This window comes from Nuphar pumila, chromosome 12 (assembly GCF_984573655.1).
Source record: "Nuphar pumila chromosome 12, dmNupPumi1.hap1.1, whole genome shotgun sequence".
Taxonomy (NCBI): Eukaryota; Viridiplantae; Streptophyta; class Magnoliopsida; order Nymphaeales; family Nymphaeaceae; genus Nuphar; species Nuphar pumila.
The window spans coordinates 34,568,040-34,580,225 of record NC_143260.1 but is presented as its reverse complement, the minus strand read 5'-3'; the positions used below and the strand labels follow the sequence as shown (position 1 = coordinate 34,580,225).

At 38.1% G+C, this 12,186-nt stretch overlaps 1 pseudogene; it reads left to right on the top strand.

The window, feature by feature from the left end:
• Positions 1-2,366: 2,366 nt before the first annotated feature.
• LOC149820646 (large ribosomal subunit protein mL101 (rPPR4) pseudogene) lies at positions 2,367-12,063 on the top strand (annotated as a pseudogene).
• The last annotated feature ends 123 nt before the right edge of the window (positions 12,064-12,186 follow it).

Below are 12,186 nucleotides of genomic sequence, written 5' to 3'. Positions count from 1 at the left end.
GTAAGTCTAGTAAGTAGATATCAAAATAATCCTAGGCTCTCTTATTGAAAAGTAGTGAAAATTAATTTTCGATATCTAAAAGGAGTTAAATAACTCAAGATATGTTGTTAGCTAAATAGTTTAAAGCTTGTGGGTTATTTAGATGCTGACTTTGCTGGATATAGAGATGAAGCAAAATTCATCTCTGATTATGTATTTATGTTAGGAGGTGAGGCAATTGCATGGTTATGCAAGAAAAAAGGCGTGGGGCACAACATACCCAAGAAACTGAATGTATTGCCTGTAACATAGCAATCACTTCTGGTGTGTGGATAAATCGCTTATTAAATGAGTTAAAATTTGGTATTCAAAATGATTCCTTTGAATTTTATTGTGATAATAAAGTTGCTATAAGACTGATACAAACATGTGTTTAGAGTTTTAAAAGTAAGCATATTGAAGTTAAATATCAACATATTCATGATATACTTATAAAAAATAAAATAATATTGGGTTATACTCTTTTAAGTGACATGGTAGCAGATCCGCTAACCAAGGCAGTCACTGGGAATGTTTTCATTAGACATGTGAGTCAAATAAGACTCAAATATGCCTAAGTGGTGAGTAAATAAATATCACTTAGAAAGTGTGTATACAAGGTTTTAGTTATCACAAGCATAGAAACATAATATGTCACTTATGGCCAAGTGAGAGATGTAAGGTTATGTAGCTATAAGATGACTCTTAGAAGGCTGTCCCAATAGTCACAATCGTTCATACATATAACAGTTAAATAATAAACATATTCCATATAATTAATTAGATAATAAATTATCCTTAAAATATAATTACAAGTACAAAACACCAAGATGTGTGTCTTTTGAGGCTGAAAGGATTTCTCAAAGAGATGTGCCCCAAGCTTGAACCTCTTATAAGTGCAATGTCTTGTATGAAAGAATAGAGGTGAATCAAGTGTGCAATTCTCAACAGAAAAAAAGAATTTATGCATGAAAAGAGTGTTCGAATAGTGAGGACCTTTTTGGTGATTTTGAGCATAATAGCACACGCTTCAGCCCATCAAATTTGTGTTTCAGCATCTTATATTTCCTACATACATGTGTATTATTTCTAACTTTTAATTACTTAATTTGAAATACTTTATCACATATTCCTAATGTTAATAAATATGCAATGTATTAGATGAAATAATTAAATATCATAATTTAACGTAACCACATTAACTTTTACCTTATTTGTTTGGGGTGGGGCCTTGGCTATGTGCAAGCCAACATGTAGCATAGGCCCTGGAGCAGAGGTCCTAGCCTCCGAGTCTTATGCTACTGGTCCGACGATTGTAGGTATGGGTGGCTGAGACAGCGTGATCAGCTCTTGTGCCGAGTAGGGTTTCTTTAAATTATAAATAAAAAAAATCTTATTTATTGAATATATTTTATTCAGATCATAAAGCCATATGTTGCATTTAAACATTTTATTTATGATATTTTTTTATGCATTAAAATTAACCATGCTAGTCACCTGTTTAGATAAAGCATAAACAACTTACATTATTGGTTTATCTTTGCAGTCAATACTTTGGTATATTTTAAATGAATAATTTCTTAGGTCGCACGTGTGGCCAACGGGGTGATCAGGCATTGGCTGAATCCGATGCCCTTCATCTTTGGCTGACAGTCTGTCAGTTGTGGGGCCGAAAAGCAGATGAAGGGAAGTCCAGATGGAGTGCAATATGATTGCACAAAAATTTGTGCATTAAGCACCCGATTGCCTCCATCCAGTCTTTGGTCCCACACATGTCATAATACCCTGTCCTCAAGATGAGTGGTGATCGGTGTTTAATGCACAAATATTTGTGCAATCATATTGCACCTGATATTTTCAGGATGAAGGGCTGCCAAGTGAGAGGCACACTCAAAGTGTACCATGTGATGGCACTTGATCCTTGCTCGTTGGCTGTTAGCTTTATTATGCTTGATTTAAGGTCAGAAGCCAATGTCTATGTCAGCTTTAAAGCTCGTATGTCACAAAGATACGTGGACATGACAACGCACGACGCGTGTTTGATTTGCAAGTTCAATTTTTGTTTAAGCATAAAACGAGGATACAATATTTTTTTTTAGTTTTTCAATCACACAAAAACTAAAATTTAATATAAAAATGCATTTTTATTGAAATAATACTTAAAAATTAAAAAATATTAAAATATTCGCCATACGTGTCACAAACGATACGTCATTATATTAGCGTGTCTCCGTGCCATGGCCCAAAAGAGCAAGGACATCAACGTAAATCCAGATCGTCCATAAACCCTGAACCCCGGTTTCCCCTATCAAAACCTTCACTCACTCTGTGATTGAGAGAGAGAGATGATGGCGAGCCTGGCGAGGGCGTTGAGCAGGGGTGGACGGAGCCTGTCGACGGGCACGGCAGCGATCTCCCGGGAATCGTCGGAGGGCTCCCTCTTCCGGCGGCTCTTCGCCCTCGGCGGCACCGACGGAAGCGCCGCCGACGAGCTCAACAGGTGGCTAGAAGAAGGGAAGTCGGTCAAGAAGTGGGAGATCGAGCGCTTCATCAAGAGGCTTCGCGGCTACAAACGCTTCAAACACGCTCTTCAAGTAAAACCCATGTGTTTTTTTTACATCGTTTTCTTCCATTCGTAGAGAAAGAAGTTATTTTGGATCCTTCTCGTGTTTTTCTTTTTCGCTAACACCATCCATTTGGTTGGGTGGCTTTTATATACTCTCGTTTGGTGGACAAATCGAGCATTTTGTGTTCATTTAAAGGAGCTATTTTTCTATTGAGTTTGAGTTTCCTGTTGGACACATGTTCGTGATTTGTGTGTTTTGCACACCTATTTCGTTGTTGTCCGGTGGGAGTGATCGAAAAAACCCTTGTTAATGGTTGAAATGCCTGGAATTTATAGGTACCTTCTGTGTTGTTGGTGATCCGAGTAGGTTTCGTTTTGTTGGGCATTGTTTAAATGCACTCAAATCTCATTTAGACGCATAAAAATTATATAGAACAGAATGTCATCGGTCAGCGATCGGCGATGGTCTGTATATGGTGATCTTTGATCGTGGGTGGTCGTCCGTCGTTCAAAATTTTGTTAGACTGCTCATGAGGCTAGTAAAGTTTGCAGTTTCTTGTTAACGAGACTGTGATAACGGTGCATCATGTATTGATAAGATGATCAACTTCAGTAGTTTTGTTTGTTTTTAGTTGAATTTAGGTTTCGTTTTGTTGGGCATTGCTTAAATGCTCTCAAATCTCATTTAGACGCATACAAAATTATATAGAATGGAAGGACGTCGGTCGGTTGCATATGGTGATCTTTGATTGCGGGTGGTCCATCAAACACAATTTTCTTAGATTGCTCATGAGGCTAGTCAAGTTTGTAGTCTTTTGCCAATGAGACAGTGGCAAGGGTGCATCGTGTATCGACAAGCTGATGAACTTCAGTAGTTTTGTTTGTTCATTTTTTGTTGAATTCAGGATGATTTTATTTGTTATTATGCACTCCTAATTGAGATGTAGCCGCCCAAATCATCACCATTTAGTTGTGTATTTCGTGACAAGCCTTTTTAAGTTCAGTTCCCTGATTCAACATAGCTATTTTAGTTGCATCTGCATTGAAATCTTGATGTCTGTTGATATTGTGCTGTTGAGCTTGATATAATGCTTAGAACCAGAGTTGCTAGTTGGACAAGTGGGAGCGGGAAGCTATTCGGGGAAGCGAGGCACTTCCAAAATTTTAGGAAGCGAAAAACGCGGGACGATTTAGAAGCGAATCAGGAATCATCTCGAAAGCGAGAAGAGAAGTGAACCGGAAGCGACCTAAGAAGTAAGGTGGAAGTGAGGGGGAAGCAAAAAAAATGAAAAAAGAAGGAAAAAAATAAGATAAAAGAAGGAAAAGTGAGCTTCCCATTAAATGGGAGGTTAAGCACGTTTCCCAATTAAGTTTGGCACTTCCCAACACGTTTCAGAAGCACCACATTTACTCTTCTGAAACGCCCTTCGGGGAAGCGCACTTCCTCGGGTCTTATGGTGCTTTCATTAGCCCTGGTTAGAATCATCATTGCTTTAGTTGTGAAGTTCGATTTTGGCGAATATGGCTCACTTTCACCCCCAGAGAATTGAATAGATATGCTCAAGTATTCATATTTGAGTATGTTGTTTCCGACAATATTTTTCTTGTATCACCAAAAGTTGGTTTGCATTTTATGCATCAGGGTTACAGGCTTACAGCTAAGCAACACCCCTCCCCACCAAAAGAAGAAGAAAAATTTACAAGTAATAGCAGTTCTTGTTGCTATGCAAAGTTAAAACCGAAACATTCAATCCGACTTGTTGCTGTTTTATCTACCTTGATAACCCAGCAGTTATGCAAAATAGGGAACTGATCTATACTTGCAATTTGATATATGCTGTTTTATCTGTCATTGGTAAACCTATCCTTAAGAAAGGACTTGTGGCAAAAGATCATAATTAATCTTAATGTGAATCAGCCAAAGCACTTCTTGTTTTGAGGATTGAAAGAAACATCAATAGTTTATCCATGCAAATAGAGGAAGAAAATAATTTTCCAACTCCCAGATCAATATTATTAACAACTATTTTTTCACACGTGAAGTTAAAACATCAAGAGAGGATCACATCATTTACAGGGATGGAAGGCAAATAGGGGTGCTTCATGCTTGTGAAAAGCTTGCACTCAGTTTGTTCAATATCTAGACGAAGCTTAAGGAATGAAACTGGAACCAGAGCTATGATCTAAGCAATTCCAGGTTTGGCTGCCTGTGGTAATCAAAATGGAAAACATGGGCGTTGTTGTCTGCCGCTAATCTTGATAATCACTTGCTGTCAAATGCTGAGGTGCATTTTCATGTTGCCATATTATCTTAGAAGTATTAAAAAAAACCAGGCCATCCAAGTGCAAACATCATAGACTTTGGAAGGATCGTGAGTACAAGTTCAATTCAACTGGATCAAACTTGAGCAGCCCAATACTGGGCTTGTTTGGCTTCCTGCACAATAAGGAGAGGAAGAGAGTGCAAAAAGGATGAGGAGATAACCATGATTTAGGAGATCAGCAAGAATAATGAAAATGACATTACGTGTTATCCTTGGAAAGTGAGGTTGAAGAAACCTTTCTGCATAGATCAGAGGTTGGGATTTGGTCAACAATCACAACAAAAAATGTTGGTCAACAATCACGACTGCCTTATCATATTTAAGTTACTTAAATAGACAAGATATTAAAAAAAAGTAGATGAGTCAAATGTCAATAATCACGGTTGTAAACGACTGAACCATATCGTATTGCCCTAACTTGTAGTTTGAACTTTGAAGGCTCTCTTCTCTCTATATAAAACCTATATTTAATGGAAACTCAAACATAGTGATTCAAGAGTGTCTGAGCATATTTGCCGTGGACGTAGGTGATATTTCATCACCGAACCACGTATACTGATCATTTTCTCCTTATTCCTTTGTTTAGATGATATCAAGGCTCCCATTGGGAGATCTCTGATTTTTTATTGTCCTTTTTTTCCCTGCTGCAATAGCTGCTCAACCATATACCTCCTCCAAACACCCATATCCATTCAATCTCAATGCGGCAAACTTTGTCACTATAAAACTCTCATACGAACTTCCTCTTTTGGAAGATTGAACTCCTTGGCCTCATTGAGAGCCAAGATATGGCTGGGTTCATTGATGGGGAATACCCTATGTCGCCATCAACTATTGAAATACAGGACAATAATGGAGTTAAAGCAACTGCTCCCAATCTTGACTTCGTTGCTTGGAGGAGATCAGGTCAACTACTTTGAGGATGGATCAGGGGAACTTTTTCAGCAGCAGTTCTTGGGCTTGTGGTTGGTTTGCAAACGACATCTGAGGTATGAAACCTTAGTTGTCAAAGGTGCTAGGCGGAGCCTAGGCGACGAGCCCCTAAAAAGACTAGGCGAGGCCTAGGCGATGCCCAAAATAAAAAAATTAAAAAAACATGCAAAATATGTAAACAAACTACTAAAATTAATAACAAACATGTATGCAACATAAAATCAATCAACAATAAGCAATAGACAAATAATAATATGTTGTCGAACACTGTAAAGTAATTATATTGCATAAAAACAATCAAATAGACAACTCATACACTTATAGATTATATATGAATTAAGTACACTTATATGTATATATATAATATAAACACAGAATATTGTAAATTTATAATATATGTTTATGATATGTTAATATATATAATTATATACATTTACACAGAAAACATATATGCGTGTGCAACTACGCATCAGACCGAGAGACTGCATCGGCTAGGCCGCCAAGGCTCTGCCTTTGACAACTAAGCAGAGGGGTGAAAGGAGGAGGAAAAAAAAACAAGGTAAAAAAAAACAATAGAAGAAAATGAGAGAATAAAAAAACAAATTTTGGGGTGAGAGGAAGAAGAAAAGAAAAAAAAGAACAAAGATTTTTTTTTTAAAAAACATGACAACTATGTCCCTGCGACTTAGGCATGGACAACCTAGGCACTGCCTAGGCAGCCTAGGTAAAAAAACAGGGCCCTACTATCTAGACCCATAAGCCTAGGCTGTGGTCTTACGCCTAGCTAGCCTAGGCGAAGCTTTTGACAACTAAATATGGAACACTCTTGTTGTCTCTTTTGCTCATGAGTCCCAAGAGAGGGATTTTCTGTTGGTTCAAAAACTGCAATCATATTGGAGGAAAAATATGCCTATTACCGAATATATTAGTGGGTTCAAATGGATATGCGATGAACTCACAGCCATTAGAAAACCTATAGAAGACCATAATGTGGCCTTTTGGCTCTTGAATGGCCTGGTTGGAGGCTATGAAGCCTTTATAGCTGCTATTTTGAAGCCACCTGTATAATGAAGTCGTGGCTCTTCATTAAGGCCACAAAACCATGCATGCTCTTCACATGAATAATGAGCATACCAACCACAACGAGGCCTATGTTGGTCAACGTATGGAAATCAGCATTATAGGTCGAATATAGAAGGCAACAATTGTTCAACTCACGTTGTTTTGAATGATCCAAGAAAAAGAAATTCAAGGTAAAAATTGAGTCTTCCCATGATCCTGTTGTCACACAAGAAAGTGAAGGCTTAGAGGAAATTGAGATTCGTCCAATCCAGCAAACCCAAAACAATCTTACAATGGTGACTACAATGAAGGATGAGATTGTGAAACCAAATCCTAAATATTTCTTGGAAACTGTTATTTCCCTTGAGCCAAAAACAATTAAAGATGCTCTTATTCATCCCGGCTGGTATGCAGTCATGGTTGACGAAATGCAAGCCTTACATCAAAACAAAACATGAGAATTGGCACCTTGAACTCCAGACATGAATATCATAGGCAGTAAGTTGGTTTTCAAAACGAAGTTGAAAGGTGATGAAACTATTGAATGTCTGAAGTCTCGATTAGTGGCCAAAGGCTTTGAATAGATTCCAAGGATAGATTTCATGAAAACGTTTTCTCCTGTTATCAAACCTGCTACATTAGAATCATTCTCACGGTTGCTATTGTTCACAATTGGGACACCTGCCAATTGGACGTTCAAAACACCTTTTTACATGGCTATTTAAAAGAAACTGTTTTCATTGAACCATCGGGATTTTGAGAAAAGGCTTTTCCAAAGCATGTTGTTGCTTAAAAGGGCCCTGTATTGTTTTGAAACAGCCCTTAGAGCCTGTTATGACAAATTCGGTTTATTCCTGTTAGCTAATGCGATTCTACTTCAGTGTGGCAGATCCCTCATTGTTTATCTGCGAAAATAATCATGGGACTACAATTGTATTGATTTATGTTGATGACATCATCTTTTCCAGGACCAATCCTATATTCTTGTCAGAATTTGTAGAAAGGGTCAGTGAGAGTTTGCCATGAAAGACCTTGGATATTTTCACTATTTATTGGGTATTGAAGTTCATAAGTTCTTTAGGGGGTTGTTTCTAAACCAGAGACTGTATGCTTATGATCTCCTAAGTAAAGCCTAGTTGTTAGATTGTAAACCGATGTCGACTCCCATGGTGTCCAATCTTCAAATGCCAAAAGAAGGAGAGCAACCATTTCGTAATCCCACCTTATACAGAAACCTTGTTGGAGGACTTCAATATTTAACCATTTCAAGACCCAATTTATTGTTTAGTATAAATTATGATTGCCAATTTATGAGTTATACAGTTTTTCATTTATGGATAGTGAAACAAATACTTAGATACATTCACATATCTATAGATCATGAAATTCGGTTGTTGTCCAAGACAACTCTAGATCTCTATGCTTTCTCTGATGTTGACTGGGCTGCATGCCCACTGACAAGAGATCAACTTTTGGATTTTGTACCTTCCTCTTAGCCAATTGTATCTCCTGGAGTGCTAAGAAGCAACCCACAATGGACCGCTGAAGTTCAGAGGCAGAATATCGCTTGGTGGCATTGGCCATTGCTGAATTCACATGGATTTCATTTATTTTTCGTGATATTGGAGTGTATTTAGCCAACGTACCTGTTCTTCTTTGTGATAATGTTTCAACACTTCAGGTTGCCATCAAACCAGCCTTTTATTTGTGCATGAAACACGTAGAGATAGATTATCACAGATTATCACTTCGTTCGGGAGAAAGTTGCTCGTGAATCTCTTACTACAAAGTATGTGACTTCCGCTCATCAAGTTGCAAACATTCTAACTAAGGCTCTTCCAAGATTAAAGTTTGAAGACTTGAAATGCAAACTTGCACTGTGGAAATTCCCTATGTCCAGTTTGAGGGGGAATGTTAGTCAACAATCACGACAAAAAATATTAGTCAACAATCCTTAGTTGTCAAAGGTTCCGCCTAGGGGACTAGGTTTGGGCGGTGGGGCCCTATTTTAGCGCCTAGGTTGGTCTTTTTTTTTTTGTTTTTTTTTACATTGACCTTAATACCCATATAAAAGGGGAAAAGAGAGCCCTAATTCGCCCCTTTTCTCCTTTTTCACTCCTCTTTCTCGTTTTGGCAAGAAGACGAAGAAGAAGAAGAACAGGAAGAAGACGTATCGGGTGCGCCTCCTCTCTCTCTCACTGTCTCGTTTTCTCTCTCTCTCTCTCTCAGTTTCTCACTCTCATTCTCACTCTGCTCTCTCTCTCTCTCGTTCTTAGTTCTCTCTCTCTTTCTTTCTCGGTTCACAATTTTTTTTTCTTTTTCTTCCTGTTAATTATACTGTATTTCAGCATATATAATACAATATTATATGCTGAAAGACACTTTTCTTAATACTGTATTTCAGCTTATTATTTATTATATACCTCATATATATATAAATATATGTGTATGTATTGTAATTTAATATAATCTGTTTATGGTTGATGTTTCTGAGTTATGTTTGTGTCTTTGTGAGTTATATTTCTGTGACTGTGTACTTCATATATGATCTGTTTTACAGTTCTTTTTCAGAAATCACACTTCACATTCACCCACAGTTCACACACATATGCTGAGTTCACACACATATGCTGATGCCCAGTTGCACACATATGTTGTCTGTGTAAATATATATAATTATATATTTTAACATATCATAAACATATATTATAAATTTAAGCAGATTATGTAATATGATTGCTTTACAGTGTTTGACGACATGCTATGTTTTGTCTATTGCTTATTGTTGATTGATTTTATGTTGTATACATGATTGTTATTAATTTTAGCAGTTTGTTTACATATTTTATGTTTTTTTAATTTTTTTTATTTGGTTTACCGCCTAGTCCACCTAGGGCCCCGCCTAGTCTTTTTAGGGGCTCACCGCCTAGGCTCCACTTAGCGCCTTTGACAACTAAGCAACAATCACGGCTGCCTTATCATATCTAAATTACCTAAAGAGGCTGGATATTCAAAAGAGGTAGATGAGTCAAATGTCAATAATCACAGTTGTAAATGGTTGAGCCATATCATATTTCCTACCTAACTTGTAGTTGGAAGTCTTTCCTCTTTCTATATAAAGCCTTTATTTAGTGAAAACTCACACACGGTGATTCAAGAGTGTGTGAACATATCTGTCGTGGACCTGGGTGATATTCCATCACCGGACCACATATACTGAGCATTTCCTCCTTCCTTTGCTTAGAGGAGCTTGGAGGCAATTGCTGCTTCGCATAGTGAAAGGAGTGTGTTATTGTTAGTGAGAGCACTAGTGGGAAGCAGGAATTTAAGTGGTTTTACCTGAGGGAGCATGAGGTAAGGATCTTGTGGGTTCTTGGCAAAATGAGTAGCAGTTTTAAGTTTGGGGTACTTGCTGAACGTGGAAGCTACAGGATTTAGGGGGAGAAATGCTTGTTTTGTTATTTTGTAAGAATAGAGTTCAAAAAGTTTATGCAATGCTACAGACTGATTATGCTCATTTGTGTTAGATCTTACCCTATCTTGTTTATCTTGAAAACCTTGTTTTGGCCTGATTTTAACAATTCTTTTAATGAAGTTCTCCGACATTACCAAAACATTATGTCTTGGTAATTCCATTAATATACTTCAAGAGAAACCGTAAACTTCAAGATATGTAGGGGCATACCAAATAACTTTCTTACTTTTTCCTAAATCCTAGTTAAGAATAATGCTTACTGGGTTTTAGCCTTTTAGGTAATCCTGCATCAATAACTTCAAGTGGCGTGGTATTGCTGTAAATTTGATCATTATGGTGTCAGACAAATCACTAGCATGAATTATGGGTTGATCATCTGATAATTTCTGTATGATGTTTTCCGAGACATTTTTTCTCAGTGGCTCTTGGTTTTTGTTTTACATGTGCAGCTGTCTGAATGGATGGATACAAAAGATATGAATTTGTCTCGTGGGGACCATGCAGTCCGTATAGATCTTCTATCAAAGACTCAAGGGATGGATTCAGCAGAGAAGTACTTTCATAGTCTTCCCAAACTCCAAAGGAATTGGGCTACCTATGGTGCCCTACTGAACAGTTACTGCAGCAAGAAAATGGTAGACAAGGCAGAATCCCTCTGTGAGAAGATGAAGGAAGAAAATTTTGCTTCTAACACCTTAGTGTACAACAACTTAATGACCCTGTACTTGAAGACAGAGCAACCACAGCGAGTGCCTCCACTGGCGCAAGAGATGAAAGAAAAGGGTCTGAAGCTTGACACAGTTACTTATAATCTTTTGATGAACAGCTATGCAGCCATGAACAATGTTGAAGGAGCCGAGAGGGTTATAGAAGAAGTGAAAGGAGAGAGCAAGGTCTCTGCTGATTGGTCCACTTACAGCAATTTGGCTGCAATTTATGTCAAAGCTGGCTTGTTTGAAAAGGCAGAATCCACCCTTAAAGAGGTGGAGAAAATGAGCGACAACAAGGATCGGGAGGTTTTCCATTTTCTGATGAGCCTGTATACAGGCACGGGTAACTCATCTGAGGTTAATAGAGTATGGGATGCTTTAAAATCTGCATTTCCAAAGACCACAAACCTGAGCTATCTAATAATGCTTCAATCCCTGGTGAGGTTAGGTGATATCTCTGGTGCCAGGGCATTCTTTGATGAATGGGAATCCAAATGCTTAAACTATGATTTTAGGTTGGCAAATGTGTTGATCTCTGTTTATGTAAGCCGTGATATGATCGATGAAGCGGAATCCCTTTTTGAGGGAGCAACAAAGAAAGGAGGCAAACCAAGTGTCAAAACCATGGAGATATTCATGGATTACCACATGAAGAAGTCACAGTTCGATTTGGTGCTGAAGTACTTGGATGAGGCAGTTTCAAAATCTATGGGTAACAATTGGAAGATAAGGGTACAGCAGTTGCAGCCACTGCAGAAATACTTAGAGGAAGATGGCAATGTTGATGGAGCCGAGGGGTTGTATGAGAAATTTAAGAAGACCGACAGTCTGCAGACGGGGGTCTACGAGTCGCTGATACGTACTTACATTGCTGCTGGAAAGACAGAGCCCAATATGCGCCAAAGAATGGAGGCAGACAAGGTCGAGTTGAATCCGGAAATGGAGAAGCTACTTGACAAAGTTTGCCTGTCGTAGTTTTCAGAACCGGGAGGAACTCGAAACTCCATTCCTTTTAACCGTTTTGCTAGCTGTGAACATGAACTAGTAGCCAGAAAAATCCTTTAACCTGATCCCTTTGTAGAGATGATCAACCGGAAT